This window comes from Triticum aestivum, chromosome 1A, assembly GCF_018294505.1.
Source record: "Triticum aestivum cultivar Chinese Spring chromosome 1A, IWGSC CS RefSeq v2.1, whole genome shotgun sequence".
NCBI lineage: Eukaryota > Viridiplantae > Streptophyta > Magnoliopsida > Poales > Poaceae > Triticum > Triticum aestivum.
In genome coordinates, this window is record NC_057794.1 from 285,347,902 (window position 1) to 285,354,545 (window position 6,644).

At 47.9% G+C, this 6,644-nt stretch overlaps 1 long non-coding RNA gene across 1 annotated transcript; it reads left to right on the top strand.

Moving 5' to 3' along the window:
• The first annotated feature begins 1,148 nt into the window (after window positions 1–1,148).
• Window positions 1,149–2,191, top strand: LOC123119200 (uncharacterized). Its single transcript, XR_006458538.1, has 3 exons — window positions 1,149–1,348; window positions 1,440–1,653; window positions 2,132–2,191. It is a non-coding gene; the product is annotated as an uncharacterized lncRNA (long non-coding RNA).
• Window positions 2,192–6,644: the final 4,453 nt, after the last annotated feature.

Here is a 6,644-nt window from a genome sequence, read left to right on the forward strand (position 1 = left end):
TTAACACTTTCACTTAGCCATAGGAGTTTTATGGCGGGTCTACGACATAGCCCCTAGTATGTATGCGGCTTATTCATACGATGCGTTTACATAATTGATCGGAAAAGAGGTCCTTCGTGTGACACGGAGGAATCGCTAGAGACTCTGATAAGTCATCGAGTGGTTGACCAGCTCTCGTTGCATCATGACAGTCAGTTTTTGGCTTTCTCTACTGAGGTGCGTCACCAGGTGAACCGGTAGCACAATCGCAGTAGTTCTCCCTTTACTACCCTAGCCGATAGATTGGAACGTAGGATAGTAAAAACAGGAGCCGGGCAACCCAACTATTGACCCAAGACATGATTCGGAGCTGATGCATATAACGCCAAACTCGTGACGCCGAAGTGCGCTGTAAAAGCTGTTCGGACTTTGTTGGCAACTCATTTGTTCCCGTACCGAGCCCCTGGCAAGTTAATCCAGGGTATGTTTGTGAAACAACCATGGGAGGTGTATTTATTTGCAGAAAGACGCGGGTGTAACATCCCAATTTTCCTAAATTAGGATGTTAATAGATCATTCATATGCATATCATATATTTTTTATTGCATTATTTGCTTTTTCAGAATATTCAAATCATTATGCAACAAAAGGCAATTTATTTGGAGTGGAGATAACATGACTTCTCCCCTATTTTAAAAATGTTCATAAGGTGCAGAATATTGTTTCCAGTTCATCTAATATGTTCTGGTAATTTCTGCAATCTTCAAAGTATTTTATTTGTGGTTTTTATTGCTGTTTGAGTGACCTATTGCATCAAAAGGATTTTACAAAATTGCATCATTTTTGGAACTAGTGTTCCTGTAGTTTATGTTAGTAGTATATATTATTATGTGTGTCTATGTATTTTTATTTAGTTTTTATATTGTGGTTGTATTTTTAGTTATTTTTGCTGCTGTAGTTTTTGTTTAAAGAAAAAAACACAGCACGCAACACCGCAGCGCAGCCCAACGCCGCGGCCCAGCTCCTGCCGCAGCAGCCCACTTCCGGCGAAGCGGTACGCAGCAGCGTCGCTCGCACCCGACCCGCGCCCGATCCACCTCGCCTGCAGCCACTGACCGTGGGTCCCGCGCCCTGCTCATCCCCTTCACCGAGCCAGACCATCGCACGGACGCCGAGGCCGAACCCGGATCGATCTGGCGCACTGGTCAATCTCGTGCCCTCCAAGGACGCCGCACGCGAGGACAGCAACTCGAGGAACCCTACCGTGCACTCTTCCCCACCCTTCCTCGTCCGCACGAGCCGCTGGGGCAAAACGAATCTCGCCCAGAGCTCCGCCGTCCGCCGCCATTCGCTGGAAGATTGCACCGCCGTAAGAACGAGTAGAGCCGCACCGCCTACTCCGTTCGATCCCTCTCTCTTCCTCGCACCCGTTTGACACTTTGGCCTTGCCCAACTCGCAGCGGAGTGAGAGGAACGACCCGCCCGACTTCGCCGGAGCATGTCGTGTTTCCGTCGCCGCCGTCGCCTGCAGAGGACGAACCAGTCCCCGTTTTCACCACCACCGCCTCCGCCACTCACCTCCTCACCCGTCCGTCACCTCGCCTTCACCGGAGACCCACCGGAGAAGCGCCGCCGCCAACGCCCGAGACCGCCGCCGCCGTCCTCTGTTCTCTGGTGAGCACGCGCGCATAGAGTAAGCTTCAACCAATCACCTGCTGCCACATGGCATTCGCTACAGGAACAGCACAGGAGTTCGCTACAGTACCAGGAGTTTTCTGTTTTCCTTTTGTTTTATTTTCAGATTTCACCAAAACTTCCATTAGCTATAACTCCTAATCTGTATATCCAAATTAGGTAATTCTTTTTCCTATGATCTCACAAAAATCGACACATTACCACAGTAGCAACTTTTGCACATGTTTGCTCTATTCAAATTTGAATTTGTTTGAATTTGAAATAAATCTTCCGGAGGCCATAACTCTCAAACCGTTTATCGGAATCGAGTGATTCTTTTTGCATGGTGACCGTAGTGCAATTTAGGTGATGTTAAGATTCTGTTGTTGAGTTTTGAAAATGATTTTCTTTCTGTTGGTTTTTGTTTGGTTCTTTTCGTGTTCCGGTGATTGATTGTTGAATTGTGTGAAACGTGTAGATTGTCCGGAGTGCGACGCGAGCTATTGTCAGGAGTGTGACTTTCTGAACTAGAACCAAGGCAAGTTACATGTTGATCATCCTTTACCTATTGTTTCCTATGCATGTAGTTATATCACACTATGAATATATGCATGTATAGGAATACTATATTATTTTTGCTATGCTGATGAGCTATCTTCCCGTCTTTGCAAATCGTGGTAGTGGTAGGTTGCTATGCTTTGTAGACGGGGGTGCTTCGTGTATTCATTGAGTTTATGTGAGGATTGTATATATTTAACAAATTGAGTAGTAACTCAGGATTTAACTCACCTCTGGGCAGAAGTGGTATTGCTTGGTGTTGAGGGAAGGCATCATGGGGTCTTGCACCTTTTCTAAGGCCATGCGCTCATGAGAGTGCACCCTAAGTGGAATGCCGCCAGGCTCAAAAAGATCAGACAGACTTAGTGACTAGTAGCTTCCATGTGCGGCCACTGGCTATATGGGCTTTGGCTTAGTTGATCAGTTGTTGGAACCCTTGCCCAGACAGTGTCAACAGATGTAGCATATGTAGGTGGGATGTGGCCGTCAGGTGGTCAAGGGAACCTCTTCTAAAAGACTTCGTCTCAATCTTTGGATTGGGTCCAGCGGGTAAAGCATACTAAACTCTGCAGAGTATTAAAACTAATCATGATTAGTCGTGCCCCCGGTTATGGGTAAATTTGAGCCACTATGCCATTACAGTTGTTGGATGATCTTGACAGATGTGACACTTAATAAATTTGTTGGGCAACTTAATAAAGGGTAGGTTGGAGTTGATTTTGCCAACTCAACCTTGTGCATTTAATTGTAGTAATAAAAGATCTAAATAAAAATTTGACTATTAGGTAGTTATTAGGATAAAATCAGCTTTCTGCAAAATAAACCCCCAAGCCTTCCTTTGTTGTACTATGCATATACATGTAGGTCTGCTTTATTATTACTCTTGTGTAACTTGCCAATACATTCCAAGTATTGACCTATATGGCTGCAACGTCTCATGTTGCAGGATATTCTGACGAAGAGTAAGGTACCGTTAGGGTCGCGAGTCTGCACTCAGCATCGCCAGTGGGCTATGATGGGACTCATCGTTATTTTCTGCTACTTTCCGTTGTTTGATTGAATAAAGCTAGCCAAGTGCTTTGCAGATTGTTTTATTTTATATATTCTGGATCATACGATGTAATAAATGATGCACTTGCTATTCTGGTATTCATCTATACTGTGTGTGCTAGCGAGTTCGATCCAGGGACTAGCACGGTAAGCACAGAGACTCAAATCCTTCGAGGTTTGGTCGTTACAGCGAGTAATTAATGCGGATAGTGTGAACTGGGACCTGAGCGATGTGCTGATGATTAATTAATATATATGCCACGACCTCGGTCATTTGATATGCCATGGGTCAAAGGCAGAGGAAAAATGCATGTTACAGGCTCTAAAAAAAGAGTGTGGTCTTACAAAAGTTTATTTTGGACCTCCTATCGCACGTCTGCACCGCCTGTCCTCAGTGAGGGGAATCCTTGAAGGAAGTAGCCCCGCAGGTGAGTGTATGGATCCAAACTCCGATGGAGTCAGTCGTAAGTGTTTCTACTTTGCGCTACCTGCTTTTAAGAAGTATTTAAAAAAAGGAAAGTATATAAAAAACGTTACCGGAATGTTTGTAGACTTATCCGTATTGTGCTTCCGCCGCTGCCCATGGTATCTTAAGTGCATAGTTATGTATACGCGGTATAGATTCATCATGTATACGATATGGGTGGCGGAAGCCGAACTGCTATTTCTATTCCGGATTTGATCGATCTTCGGGTGGAGTTGCTTCCGGCCCTCTGCATTTGCCTGTTGAACCATTTCGTTGTCCCTATTGCCTTGCGGCCCCCTTCCCTTGTGTTCGGTGTTGAGCTTGCTGGCCTGCTTGAGGACCCAACAGCTATGATTGGCTGGTTTATTGGGGTGGCCGTGTATCTGGTAGGGTCGGTCTAGTATCCTGTCTAGGTTGGATGGTCCGTCTCTGTTCGCCTTGAATGGCTTTTTCCGTTGACCGAGCTTGGGATTGCTGAATCCGGTGTTAACCGCTGTGTCGCGTGATCTGTCGTTATCATTGCGACTGTAGTATTTGCTTCGTCATGGCTTGCCATTGCCGTCTCAGATTTCGGATGTGCCCGAGTTGCTGGCGCTATTGCTTCTACGAGCGAGCCAGTTATCTTCTCTCACGCAAAAGCGGGTCATTAGAACGGTAAGGGCTATCATGGATCTAGGTCCTTCTTGACCAAGGTGGCGTGCAAGCCATTCTCCTGGACACTGTGTTTGAAGGCCGCAAGGGCTTCCACGTCCGGACAGTCAGTGGTTTGGTTCTTTTTAACTAAGAACCTGGTCTAGAGCTTCCTTGCTGACTCTCCGGGCTGCTAGACAATATTACTTAGGTCATCGGCATCCGGTGGCCGGACATATGTTCCTTGGAAGTTGTTGCGAAAGGCATCATCCAAGTCCTCCTAGCTGCCAATAGAATTTTCCGGTAGACTGTTTAACCAGTACCGAGCTGGTCCTTTGAGTTTTAGTGGTAGGTGTTTGATGGCGTCAAGGTCATCTCCGCGTGCCATGTGGATATGGAGGAGGAAGACCTCAATCCATACCGCGGGATCCGTTGTTCCATCGTATGATTCGATATTCCTGGGTTTGAACCCGTCTGGGAATTCATGCTCCATTACTTCATTTGTGAAGCACAGAGGGTGTGCGGCGCCTCTATGTTGGGCCACGCTGTGGCGTACCTCTGACGGAGTCCATTTGCAGTTTCCAGCCTGGCATGGCTAGGTTTGTCACGTCCGAATAGGTGGCCGTCGTCGCACGTCGAGGTGTGTCCTTGCGATCCGTAGATCTCTCTTGGGTATCATGTTTTACTACCCCAGTCCTGTTGAAGGTTGTATGTACAACCTTGAGCTATTTTGTTCTTGCCTTTACGGCGAGGTGGGGCGGTCTGTAGTTCGGCTTGAGTTGCCTCTTTAACCGTACCAAGTTGTGGTCGACCTGCCGCATTGTGCGATGATCATACGAGCTCGAACACCTTATCGTCGCCCTGGGGTAGCGATCTATGCTTCGGGTAGCTTTTGGCTGGGCTACCAAGGCCGTATTTTTCGGCGGCTAGGACTTCAGTCCATCTATCATTAAGCAGATCTTGGTCAGCTTGAAGCTGCTGCTGCTTCTTCTTCAGGCTCCTTGCAGGGGCTATTAGTTGGCGCTTTAAGCGCTCCTGCTCGCGAGGTTCCTCAGGCACGATGAAATCTTCAACGCCGAGGCTCACCTCATCCTCAGAGAGCGGAAGGTAATTGTCATCCTCCGAATCCTCGTGCGTGGCCTGTTTACCGGGGCTATCCTGCCCGTCGTCCCGTTCATCATTAATTGTATCAACGGGGTCTTCGTTCTCTTCGATGTCATTCTCCAGACCGTCAATATTCTCGGAGTCGTAATCAAGTGTTTCGGTCGAATCCTCGACTGTTACTATGAAGTGGGTGGCGGGTGGGAAGCAAAATTCTCCATCGTCAACCCCTAGCTCGAGCCAAATACAGCTCAGCTGAGAGTCCTCCGCCAAGGACAGGGTTTTTAATGAGTTTAGCATGTCGCCCAAAGGCGAGTGCTGGAGGATGTCTACGGCGCTGAATTCGAAGATTGATAAACGATCAAGTTTGGCATCCGCGGGCTCGTGTGGTTTGGAACCTACAGCCGGAGATGAGTCCGGCGTTCCGGTGGCATAGGCATCGAGTAAGACCAGGTCCATGTGCGGCTCCAACGCCACGGAATCTGCGGGCTCCGTGGTGGGGTTAATCCTCCCGTATTTGGATGGCGCGGCCTGCTCCGACTCTAGGACCGGAACGGTTATAGGAGCAATCTCCTGGATGCGGCCCGATGACATATTTAGGTCATGATCATCAGGGTGATATGGAGCCGCTACCGTGGTATCGAATCCGGCGAAGATCAAGTCTCCACGGATGTCTGTGACGTAGTTCAAGCTTCCGAATCTGACCTGATAGCTAGGGGCGTAGCTTTCGATCTGCCCCAGATGGCCAAATGAGTTGGCCCGCAGTGCGAAGCCGCCGAACATGAACATCTGTCAGGGGAGGAAAGTTTCTCCGCAGACAGCATCGTTATTGACGATTGAAGGGGCCATCAAACCTTTCAGCGACAGCACATCGGAACTCTCAATGAAAGCACCAATGTCGGTGTCAAATCCGGCGGATCTCAGGTAGGGGGTCCTGAACTGTGCGTCTAGGATCGATGGTAACAGGAGGCGGGGGACACAATGTTTACCCAGGTTTAGGCCCTCTCTATGGAGGTAATACCCTACTTACTGCTTGATTGATCTTGATGAATATGAGTGTTACAAGAGTTGATCTACCACGAGATCGTAATGGCTAAACCCTAGAAATCTAGCCTGTATGACTATGGTATTGAGTATCCCCTATTCGGACTACACCCTCCGGTTTATATAGACACCAGGGGGATCT